The 12,947-nt window shown below is 40.7% G+C and overlaps 1 protein-coding gene across 1 annotated transcript in view; it reads right to left on the bottom strand.

Annotated features, from left to right (window-relative positions):
* Positions 1 to 12,947, bottom strand: part of ramp1 (receptor activity modifying protein 1) — a gene marked incomplete at both ends in the record, with an annotated part of 76,101 nt that overhangs the window by 890 nt on the left and 62,264 nt on the right. The gene's annotated exons all lie outside the window — the stretch shown is intronic.

Here is a 12,947-nt window from a genome sequence, read left to right as displayed (position 1 = left end):
TGCCTACATACATATTTAGACACAGAACCTCTGTATATAAGCATTCACTGTCTTGTCTCCACCATTTTTGTAGGGTAATACATTAGCAGAAAAATGCGGCACTATGTTCACCAACTACTCGCTAACTTTGATTGCTGTGGTGCTGTGTGCAGGTAGAGTCTAGATTTACATTAGCTTTTTTTCACCTAGAACAGCTGCTGTCGGAAACAATATTAATGAGAGCAGAGGGAGTGGATCAAAATGGTTAAAGCTGGGGTATATGATTTCTGATTGGTCAAAGTTAACATGAGCTGTACACTTTGACCAATCAGAGCGAGGCTCCGATTCTCTGTTCTTATTGGCTGTTGGGACTGTCCATTCACTTTGCCACTATTACGATTTCGACTATACAGGTCTAATCTAAATGAAAAGCTATTATCAAAAGTCTATGAGTTATGTCCTCTCAAACTCCTGGTAACCAACTTGTGGCACAATGCTTTAATTGTCTATCATTCCTCTATAAAGAAAACTCTCCGCTCACCATAGTCCCCTGTAAGAGACGCGAACCCCGGCCTCGTTGTTTAAAAGCGAGGCATTTACCCTCTAGACTAACCTGAGTTTTACGTCTAAATAATGTACAATGTCCAATATATAACACTGTGTTTAAAAATCCCTATTTTATCAGAGTCACCTCTGCTTATAATAAGGTCGACCTCCGCTAAACTATAAACCTTTTCTAATATTGTTATCAGAAAATCCTTCTCCCGTGTTCACGGAAGGTTTCAATATTGTGTATAAGTTATTAGAAACTTATTTTGTAACCCACCCTCCTAATAAAATAGAACAAATATACTATTTTCAGAATATAAACATCTAGTTTAATCTGGGAAGGTATTTATGACCTATTCTTTTAGTTTAAAGATTAGGTGTATCAACATATTCTCTCTTTACAGAGAAGTTAGTTGTATGAAGTTGTGTGTGTTTTAAATCAGTAATGTGCCGTCGTGTAGAATCATACTGAACTTACCTCCCCGGGGACAAACCATCTCTTTGAAGAAAAAACACTATACCTAAGGTCCTGCTGTTCCAGTTATAAACTAATTCACAACTGAGGCTTTCAACATTTAAGGGATTTTATTTACAAAATACAAGAGAGTATAGAGAATACATAAAATGGACCAGAAAGGAAAAGAAAAGAGGGTGTATGCCTATAACTCATTTAATAGAGTTAGTTTGACTTGGTTCTCGTTTCTAAATTTGTTGTAACTCTTGAAACAATATCCAAACACTTACGTGCCTGTACATATCGTTCACCGCGCTACAAAACTTAATGAATTACAAGGAGTTAGACAGATATTGTACAACATGGCGGTACGCACTAGCGCGTACAAGTCCCAGTGCTACGGGCTCCATATGACCATCAATATCAGTCTATCCCTTTGCAGAAATGTTACAGTGAGTTAAACAGACACTATACACATGGCGGTACGCACTAGCGCGTACTAGCGCGTACAAGTCCCAGTGCTACGGGCCCCATATAACCATTAGTGTCCATCTAACCCCCTGCATCTCAGTCCGTTTTTCTAGTTCTAAAAAATTCTTGATCAAGTCATTCTTAGTGTCAAGAGGTTCACAGATGTGTTTTTAAAAGACTTTGCCTCTAAGTACTTTGGAGTATTTTGGACTCACAAAGTTTTTCTAAGTTTTTCTTCTGCCTCCATGGTTAAAGAGACAGATAGAGTCTGCTGGAACAGAGAGTAACACACAAAAAGCGGCCCCAAAAAGCCTCAAAAAAGCATCAACAAAAGCCTTATCATCTCCCAAAAAGCCCTGTCCTGCTTCAAAACAGGCTCTTATATAGTGAACTGAAAACCAATGAGACTTGGGGGAAGGAGGAGTGAAAAAGGCACAGCTGTTTGGGGGAAGCCCGGTAGCCCCCTCCCTCTACTCCTTGCTACTGTATGGCCATATAAGGTCCTTCCCCCTATTACTTCCTGTGACCCTATGGTCCTCCCCCATCCTCTGGTCAGAGGAGTATTTACATTCTATTCTGTTTCATTAAACATTTCCTACTTTTACGTATGACAAAAAGAAATACAAATGTCACAATATATGCACAAGTAAAAAGTTACATCACGTTCAATTATCACTTCACCACCGACTTTGTTGGTGTAGAGCGTGTCAGGGAGGGACCATAGGGGAGGGACCAAAGAGAACAAGTGGACCGGTTGAGTTATTGGGATTTGAATCTCTATCCCAACGGCCATTTTCTCCCCAAAACCTCCACCCCAGCTTTAAGTTGCAGACAGTAAAACCAAAAATATGCTAAAATGCTTTGCAAACCTGATTGGAACATGGGGTGGGCTAATAATTCTGTATGGGATTTTGACTGCAAGTGACCCCTTTCACATAACACATAGATTACTATAAAAGTATCAATTAGTTCAGCGTTGATATCCAAACATTGTCCTCTCTGCTTTATATTCAGCTTTTGATGATGCACCATTCTTCGACACACACACACACACACACACACACACACACACACACACACACACACACACACACACACACACACACACACACACACACACACACACACACACACACACACACAACCACATATGAAGTGGACACATGGAATGATAACTCATCCATATTATGTAATTGATTTCACATTATAGACACTTCTACTGACTTTCTGTTGAAGACTTTGGCCACCATGTAACACATTGGCCATTAACAGTCCTGTCATTTACAATGGCTCCACTGAGTCTTGATGAAGAACTTCTACAGTATATACAGCAGCTTAAGCTCTATCTAAACTTGGCCTTTGAGTTGTGACCAAGACATTCAGTGCCGTGCAAATGCCTTTTTAACCATTCAGCCAATATTACTGCACACTGTCCCCCAGTGAGGCCACAGGGTAAGTGTGTGCATGTATTCTTCATGCAGAAGGAAAGGAACTTGCATGTATTATTCATGTATCGTATTGCCCGTAATGCATTTCTACATTTTCTTTTTTTTTTAAAGCGAGAAGTCAGGAGAGGTGTGTAAAATGTAATTTCCATTTCTGTCTCTCATGCTGAAATGTGTAGCCAGATAAGTGCCATGGCCGACAGTATTACAACACATTGTCTGTTTTAGTTGGGCGACTCAGAAGTGTCAGAACTTAAGTGTTGGACTGAGATACAGAGTGGTTGGCCATTTTTATTGTTCCACTTTTTACAGTCATTTTTGAATGCAAGAGATTTAACTTATAGCTCTGCAACTGAGGCCCCGTTATTGCAACATGTTTTATTTCTTGCTTTCTCTGTGGGAAATTAATTAATTAACTGCAACAGGCAGATAACTGTTTGCTGCTGAATGTTGAAAACATTAATTAATAAACTAGAAAATCCCGCAGAGATTTTGAAAGTACGGGCCGCCCATGTAAATCGGGGAAGAAAAAAAATCACGGCTGACCCCTATGGTCCGAGAGGCTTTATCGTAGAGCAACATGAGCTGTACATGTCTAACTCATAATAAGTCAATCTGAGTATTAAGCCCCGCCCCTGCGTATACTTTTTGGTCAATGGCGGCCATGTTTTTCAAGTTGTCCTACTAATCTTTTACAGGTATGTTTATTGTAGTCCCCCGGGGCTTCACGAGAAATGTTGTGTTGATACAGTAAAATTTCAGAAAGCTGTGGATAACACCCTGTTTTTCAGTTTATGCTAATTAGTGGGAAATATTCCCGGAAGAATTTTTATGGTCCCAGAGGCTTTTTTGTAGAGCACCCTAACATACACCTGTGTGAGAAATTTCAAGTCAATCGGAGTTACGGTGTGCGGGGCGTGGCCTCTCAAAGTTCTTTCAGTCGGGACTTCATAACAGCGCCCCCTAGCGGAAATTCAAAAAACTGTATAATAGCACACCCCGTGGGGTGGGGACGCACGTGCGAAATTTTTGCGTTTCTACGTGCAACGGTGTGGGAGGAGAAGCAGCTAGAAAATGTGGGGCAGAATAAAAAGTAAGAAGTAAGAAGTAAGATAAAGTATGGTGGAGAGTAATAATTACGGGCCCTCAGTAAACTGAGGGCCCGTACTTAATAAAACATTTATTTAATGCTTTACGTACAATACAGAGAGAATAGCAAATGTGACTCCTTAGACCAAGTTTAGCAACATTTCAGAGACTGACGCCTTTAGATGTTGCCATTGGGGTAAACAACTTTTACTCAGAAAGCCAGTAACCCTCATCCAGTTGAGGACCAGATGCTTATATTATCTATGATGGATGACACAGGTTTAGCTACAGTCACAGAGCTTCATGCCATGGCTCCCATTTAAAATCACTTTAGATCTCCTGATAATCATAGGCAGGTTGTCCGCATTAGGTATTTCTTGTTAAAGGTGAAAGCACCCTCCATAGTCAAACAAAGGGAGCTGGGAAATGGACTCATACGCTATCAAGAGCCTAACATTTTTTTGTGATCACTCCATATCCTGCAACAAGGTGAATCCTCCAAATATGACAGCGTTTATTCACCCCTCTTTTACAGCCCAATGCCTACTCATGCCTCTTATAGAAAGGCCTACACCTGCACAAGGGTTTCTGAGCTGCTTGTGTGTTTTCTACTGTTTGCCGTGCTCAATAAACCACCTTGCCACCCGGGTTGCCAGATTGGTGATGTCTGTGTGATAGTGTGACCATTATCAAGTCAAGTGTTTTTAAATTTGTGTTTTTTATTTCCGAACAAGTGTGTGGGAGTGGAAGTACGCAATAGGGGTTTTAAAAGTGGGATGCTAAAGAGCTTGGAGCCTGGGAAATGATCTGTTGAAATGATTTAACAGCCTTGTATATTGACCGTGATAATATATAGGAATATTATTTAGATATGAATTGCAGGTTTGCTGTCTTAAGGTAAATACATTTCTCAAATTGCTCTCATAGTCACTCCATAAAGTTCCAGGCATAGATGGAAAAACAGCATGAAATAAAGAGATGCAGCTGTGTGAGGGAGAGGGAGAGGGAGAGGGAGAGGGAGAGGGAGAGGGAGAGGGAGAGGGAGAGGGAGAGCGGTAGGAAAGCCAACTTATTGACTATATTTATTCATAGAAAATATCCCATTCCTAAAAGATGAAGATAGAGGGGGCTGAATTAGGCAGAGTCATGCTGTTTCAAGCAGTTTGATCTGTTGACTGAAGCACAGTGTGAATAAATGCAAGATGGATGATGAATAAATAATACTAACACAGAATAAAAGCCACTTGAGAGATGTTTTCTCTTATTCCACTAACGGACACCCACAGAGCCAGGTATGAGGGCAGGTATGAAGGCAGATGGATGGTTACTTGTAACTTATTTATAGCGTGCTCTTTTCACCATTTCACCAAAGGCAGACAAAGGAAGTTATGTCTTCATTTTGATGGACATGGAGAAGGGCATTTGGTAATTGTGCAGATGTAGATGCAGGTTAAAACATGTTGGACATTTTCTTGTAAGTGTTCTGCTTTCTAAATGAAAAAGTTAACCCCCCCCCCCCCCACCCCACACACACACACACACACACACATTGCTGACGGAAGGGGGACTGATATGACTTTGGCTTCTTCCGTCTCCCTTTGGACAACACAAAGTATGATATATGAATATTTGCAAGAGAAAATTGTGTATTGTGTGGAATTGTCCAAAAGAATAATAAATAAATAAATAAAAAGATATCATGCAGCCACCTCGCATATACTCCGCTTGCTTTTAATGTGTCATATTTCCCCGAAAGTCTGAACAAGGCAAATGTCCATGGGGAAAGCCACTTGAATGCAAGCATTGCCCTCCTGACCAACTCTGAGTCATACAATATTTAGTAGCAGTTTATATTTAGCCGTGTTAAAACCTCTCTTTGAAATTTACTTCAGTGGCGAATGTAATCTCTGGGGTCACGCTGTGTTGCTCGGCCCGGGTTCAGAGTCACTTTGACCCCCCCACATGAAACACCACGGCCCCTTTCAATCTCCTGGATGTGATATGCAGTCGTCTGGCAAAAGGGAAGTTGGACAAGGCACAACTATTGCTGTGAAAAGAACCTGGAAGGTCCCCCGGTGGGACAACTTTGTTGCGACAAAAAATATATACAGTGTCGTGCGAAAGTTTGTGAACCCCTTGAGCCTTTTGGAATTTTATTTATTTTAACCATTATTAATTCATTTTTTTCAATACCAGTATTTTTTATATGAAATAACAGATGTTTGTTTATCAATTCAACATTTTTCTTTTCCAGAAATCAATTGTTAAAATAGATAAAACAAATTATTTGACAAATGTTGTATGTGCAAAAGTTTGTGAACCCTGAGCTGCATTGCTTACATCGAGCAAGGTAAATACAATCAGGTGGGCCAAACTGATTGATGAAATAGACCAATGTAATGAGAGATCTTGAGGGAAGAAATTGGGCGCCACTAGATAAAACAAAGATAAAACCAGGTCAGTTTAGGCCCACCAAACTGAACCCATACAGGTCAGACATGCTCAAAGGGGAAAAAAGATATTTTTGAAGGAAGTCCACTTCTAGGCAGATGTTTAGTCACTCGTAAAGCTCTACATTTGTAGATGATTTGCCTCACGGTGGACCGATGGAGCTCAAACTTTTTTTAAATTAATGTATAGCTGTCCCTAGACAAATGTGCAGCATCACAAGTCTATTCCTGAGATCGTCTGAGATTTCTTTCCCTTTTAGCATCTCTGACCTGTATGGGTTCAGTTTGGTGGGCCTAAACTGACCTGGTTTTATCTTTGTTTTATCTAGTGGCGCCCAATTTCTTCCCTAAAGATCTCTCATTACATTGGTCTATTTCATCAATCAGTTTGGCCCACCTGATTGTGTTTACCTTGCTCGATTTAAGCAATGCAGCTTAGGGTTCACAAACTTTTGCACATACAACATTTGTCAAATAATTTGTTTTAACTGTTTTAACAATTGATTTCTGGAAAAGAAAAATGTTGAATTGATAAACAAACATCTATTATTTCATATAAAAAATACTGGTATTGAAAAAAATGAATTAATAATGGTTAAAATAAATACAATTCCAAAAGGCTCAAGGGGTTCACAAACTTTCGCACAACACTGTATATACATATCTGCAGCTGTGAGCAAGCTGTGCAGTGTCCAGGCATGACTCAGGCAGGTTGATTATATGTTTTGAAAAATGTCCTCAACACTATGTCATGCTTTAATTAAGAGCTGTCTATTATTTTCTATCAGGGAGCAGTATTTCTCCAGTTTTTGCCAGAGCTTTGAGATGATGGACTACAGTCAATTAGGGCTGAGAGGAAGTAGGTGCTAAGTGAACACTCCAATTCCACAAAACATTATCTCCCGCTGCTAGCTCAAAACACATCTCGTCCGATTACACCTTGGCTAAGAAGATGATGATGGTATCTTGCACTTTTAAGTAATTGCTTATTTAAAGCTAGTGTAGATGACTCGTGTTGTTCCCAGTTTGTACCTTCATGGTTGAAAGCACTTCTTGGAATTCACTTTGGATAAAAGCTTCAGCTAAATTAAATGCAATGTAATGTTACATTAAATATTGTATATGAATGTTTATATCCCAAGTCATAACAATGAAAGTTCAATTGACCTATTATTATTTACACTTTTAAACTATACTTTCTGAGGCAGTTTTTTTGTGATAAAACTAAAAGATATGTTATGGTTAAAGTATATGTGGTCAATTGAATGAATGTTCGGTAATTGTTTCAGGATTGTTATCGTAGGCCCATAAATACTGTGTATCTAATTTGGGAAATGAGAGGTATGAGGATAATTTTGCCTATTATTCAAGTTTTAATGAGAATAATTTGTTTCACCGCTATCCGGTGCAGTGAACATATTTTTGTAATTTTCTTCCCCCCACAGCTATGATCATCAATTTTTCAGAAGTTGTTTTCCTTTTTAATCTTGCGGTATTAGTAAGGATAAAATCAACAGAGGGAAACCTTGAGAAGATTAAAGACTGTTGACGTATTACACCGTAAAATTCATTTGGATCGCATTCAAGTATTTCGGGCCATCACAAAAAAATTGCCTCTTTTCATCACTTGCATTTACTGATGTTTAAGTTTTCTGAGAGATCAGAGCAGAGCAGAGAGGCAGACTGTTCCCCCTCCCTCTGAAACCAAAAGAAAAAAAAACAAAACAGGCCAAACTGTCACTACCGAGCACATCACACTAAATGTTCCCCTGTTTTCTTCCTACTTTGTTATTCTGCTAAACTCCCCGCATGCATCCCTTTTTCCTCTGGGGGAGATTGAGCATCCGAGTTGGTCATGAAACTGCAGAAAGTGTGTGTGGCTGTGTTCGGAAAGCCATACTAACGTCCTACTCATACTCATTTTGACTTCAATTTGAGTATGTGGCGGTTGGGTATGCGAGTTTGGGTATGCGATAAATTCCTGGATGAATACTAACTTCCAGATTTTGTGTATGGATCGATTGGATACTTTTCCTACTCAACCGCCCCGCAATTCACTGGGTCAATTCTACCCGCACAGGAAAATGGAATATTTTCGCGCAAGTTGCTAGGCAACAACATTGTTTGGGGTCCGCGATCTGACAACGGTACGGTGCAGTCATTCAAAGATAAGATATGAAGATAAATACATAACACAATTAGAGTTACTAAGTGAAATGAGTGATGCCAGTCTGATAGTGGAGAGAGATCAGAACCATAGATATGCCTCGTTTCCACCGAGTAGAGCGGGTCGGGTCGGAGCGGCTCAGAGCGGGACAGCTCACTTTTAACAATCTCGGTGGTGTTTCCACCGCCGACCCTACCCTTTCTGGTAGGGCGGGGTTTATGACCCTACCCTTACTGGTAGGGCGGGGTTTAGGCTGGACTGCGATAGCCACCACCAGAATGTGGGTCAAACTATCGGGCTGTGGAACAACTGTGGTCAAGCCAGCGGTCTCTTGTTTTTGCTTGGTCAAACCAGCCGCTTCTTCATTTATTCCCCCGTGTTGTTGTGAGCACAGAGACGGCTCGGTGCAACTGATAGAGACAGTAAGCTAACAGCGCTGGCTGCGGCAGCTTCGTGACATCGTAGCAGTGGGACACAGTGTAGCCAACTGATTCATTTAATGACAAGGAAAAACACCACACAATAAACAGTGCCGCGCTCACATTTTCGCCAAAACACAAGACTCTCTTCACTCTAGCCGAGGTGACTACACACGGCGGAAATGATTCTTTCGACCAACTGTGGTCATGCCAGCGGTCTCTCGTTTTTGCTTGGTCAAACCAGCCGCTTCTTTATTTATTCCCCCCGTGTTGCTGTGAGCGTGTATTTACTACTATCTAGGCTATGGCGTAAACACACAGAGACGGCTCGGTGCAACTCATAGAGACAGTGAGCGAACAGTGCTGGCTGCGTCAGCTATGTGACTAGCAGTGGGACACAGTGTAACCAACTGATTAATTTATTGACGAGGAAAAACACCACACAATAAACAGTGCTGTGCTCACATTTTCGCCAAAACACAAGACTCTCTTCACTCTTGCCGAGATGACTACACATGGCGGAAATGATTCTTTCGACCAATCAAATGACGGCAGTGTGTAGCTCCGCCTTTTCGGCACCCTTTCAGGCGGCTAGTACACTCCTAGTACCCCAAAGGAGGAGTACTGAGATTAGGAGCGGCTCAGAGCGGTTAGGTGCACTTAAACCGTACCCTACCCAACTTTTGGCAAATGAAAAGCCAAACTACCCGGACCAAACCGCTCCGATCCGACCCGCTCTACTCGGTGGAAACGAGGCATTACTCAATGTTGTGTGTGTGTATGTGTCTGTGTGTTGTGTCTGTCTGTCTGTCTGTGGGTCAGTGTGTCTTTGTGTGTGTGTGTGTGTGTGTGTGTGTGTGCATTTAGTTACCCCCCAACCTTCTCTATTGTCTTACTACCCCACTCCCTTACCCCCTAACCCCTTACCCTCTAACCCTTTACCCTCTAACCCTTTACCCCCTAACCCTTTACCCTTTTCTCAATACATTTTCCCAAAATAATATAAAAAGTCTTGTGTTTTCATCTGTCTGGTCTGTGATAACTCATGTGCGTTGATACTGGTATCTTGAAAATGAAATTGAATATAGGCCTACAACTTTACTAACTGTACTATTTGTTAAAGGTGATCCAAGGAACTTTCAGTGTGTGTTAATTATTGCACCCCGTTTGGACAAAAGTGGTAGTGTTTTTACAAGGCCAGCTGTTGACAAAGGCATTAAGAAAAACTATAAAAATAGCATTCTTTGCACTGATGGTCTTGTTTGCTGTTACATGTAATTTATGATCATCAGAGGAAAGTGAAAACAAGTGGAGGGGTGTGTGTGTGTGTGTGTGTGTGTGTGATGGAGAGTGTATATAAATATTTGTTCTGTTAAACTGAAATACATAGAAACATAAAAGGACTCCCACAGACTGGTTGCATCCATCATTACGTATTTACACATGCTGACCTTCAGTAGTGTGTATCTTTCCTAAACACAGAAATAATTTACTTTACTCTCGCCTGTAGAAGTAATCTCTTCTGGTTGACATTTTTCAGGTTTAGAATGTTCTCTTTTTTTCTTTTAATGTTACACGTCAGACGTTGTATTGAATCAAAAATGCTCAGTTGTCAGTTTATCATATTAATTTAATCATGATTGCAATAAAATACTGAACACTGTCTTCTTTATATAAAATAGTATATTGATTGAAACTTTACTAGAATGTGTTTGTGTGTGTTTGTGTTTGTGTGTGTGTGTGTGTGTGTTTGTGTGTGTGTGTGTGTGTGTGTGTGTGTGTGTGTGTGTGTGTGTGTGTGTGTGTGTGTGTGCGTGCGTGCGTGCGTGCGTGCGTGCGTGCGTGTGTGTGTGTCAAAAAGCTTGTCCCTTCCATACATTAAATGGCCACATTTTGGTTTACTCTTTACCTGGACCATGACTCAGGCCTAATCAAATGAGAATGACAGTTTTCTGTAAATGCTAAATCTAATTGAATCTAATTTAATCTTGTCTGCATACATGATGCTACTGACAAGCTGCTTCCTATTCTTCACAGAGCTGATGTCTGGCTAACGCTATAACATATGATACAAATGACATAAAACATCTTAACATGGGGAAAATATGCTAATGATCGCCCTATTGCTATTGATGCTGCAATGCATAACAGCTGCATGCCGCACCCCAATCCAGGCAATGCTGGATGTTATCCCGTCATGAAAAGCAGCCGTAAAAACAAACCACTTCTAAATCACTTGTAATCAGCCATTTAATCACAGAGGAAAGGTAACTTCAATTAAGCTTTCCACACTATACTGAGCACTATCATATCATTTCGTTAGCCCGGGGGTTTGTGCGTATAACCCCATGTGAGGCCACAATTATTACACATCAAGCTGACTGCTTGAAATGCTCTCCAACAACCGCACAGAAAACAATATCCTCTTGTGAAACCAAGAAACAGAGCTATTTTTTAACCAGGATCCCATGGTATGAATAAAGAAAAAAAAAAGGTGCAAAGGGCAAGGGGCAAAGGGAGAGAATCAGGCCCTGATTATAGAGTTAATCCAAGATATAACAAGGGTCTATGGACTTATAGGGGAAAATATTGTACTGTGTTTGTTACGATAAACAATGCTGAACCCAAGAGCAGACAGAGATGGATATATAAAAAAGGTTTATTTATATGAGGTGGGGAAGCAGGTAGAGGATGAGGAAGCCGGGGGAAAACCAAAGCAGGGGAGCTGGAGAGTCTGATTCGGATAACTGCAGGCAGAGGAAAACAAAGTAAGGTTGTGGTCAAAAAAGCAACAAGCAACGACAGAGAGAGGAACAATATACTGGAGCCAGGCACGTATAATTACCACAGTAACGCATGGGACGATCTGGCGATGACTGCAGGGAAACCAGGAATAGAAGTAGACGAGTTGATTGGTGATGCAGACCAGGTGTGCAACAGACAGAGGGAGTGGGAGTGGCAGAAGGAGGAGGAGGAACACACAGCAGCCAGCTGTGATCACCATAGTGTTCTGGGGCCGTATTCACAAAACATTTTATCTTAGCACTAAGAGTACTCCTAAGGAGCACTAAAAGTTCTTAGTAAGGAGTTATTTCTTAAAACCTATTCACAATGCTGATAAGAGCAACTTTTACTAAGGAATGGGAGGGACTCCTAAGCTAAGACTAGAGGGCGGTGTTGACCCTGTTGCTATGGATGATGTCATGTTCATACCTTCTATGCCCACAGTGATTGGCTGAAAGGGAATGAGAGCTAAGAGTGAATTTATGATAGAAACACTGTGGGAGAGCAACGGAGGAGATGCTGCGAAGTGCCACATATAGGCCTCTAGTAGGAAATTAAACCCAAACGTGACACCAACAGTAACTTTAAGTGCATTGTAAACCCAAAGCAACTGCAGGAAAAGGAACTTAATAATTTTTTTTTTATATAAATTCAATAAATATAAATGTGTCTATACTTTCTAAATATAGCTTTACTAAGATCATTAACCCCTTACAGCTATTAAGGTTCCTTTTATAAAGCTCACTAGCATTAAATCTCTCCAAAACACCATCAAATGGTTGTCTGTGAATTACTCTTAGTGACTTAGGAGTCCTCTCGAGGACTCCTAGCTTTTCATAGATTTAGGAGCTAGTTTTAGCGCTAAAATGCTTTGTGAATTACACTTATCTTAAAAAGTTAGGAGTCCTAAAATTAGGAGTGAAACGCCCCTTATTTTTGAGAGTTACTCCTAAATCAGCACGTTAGGACCTACTCTTAGCCTTAAAATGTTTTGTGAATACGGCCCCTGATCCTGAATTAATGTCACTCCCTGAGTGCTGAGAACAAGCCGCACAATGGTTTGCTTAGCTGACGAGATCAGAAAAATCATCATGTAAGCCCTTTCTTTAACATTAGAACAACATCATACTGTCAAAGTGA

This window comes from Ammodytes marinus, assembly GCF_949987685.1.
Source record: "Ammodytes marinus genome assembly, chromosome: 12".
Classification (NCBI taxonomy): Eukaryota; Metazoa; Chordata; class Actinopteri; order Uranoscopiformes; family Ammodytidae; genus Ammodytes; species Ammodytes marinus.
This window is presented reverse-complemented; position numbering and strand designations above follow the sequence as displayed.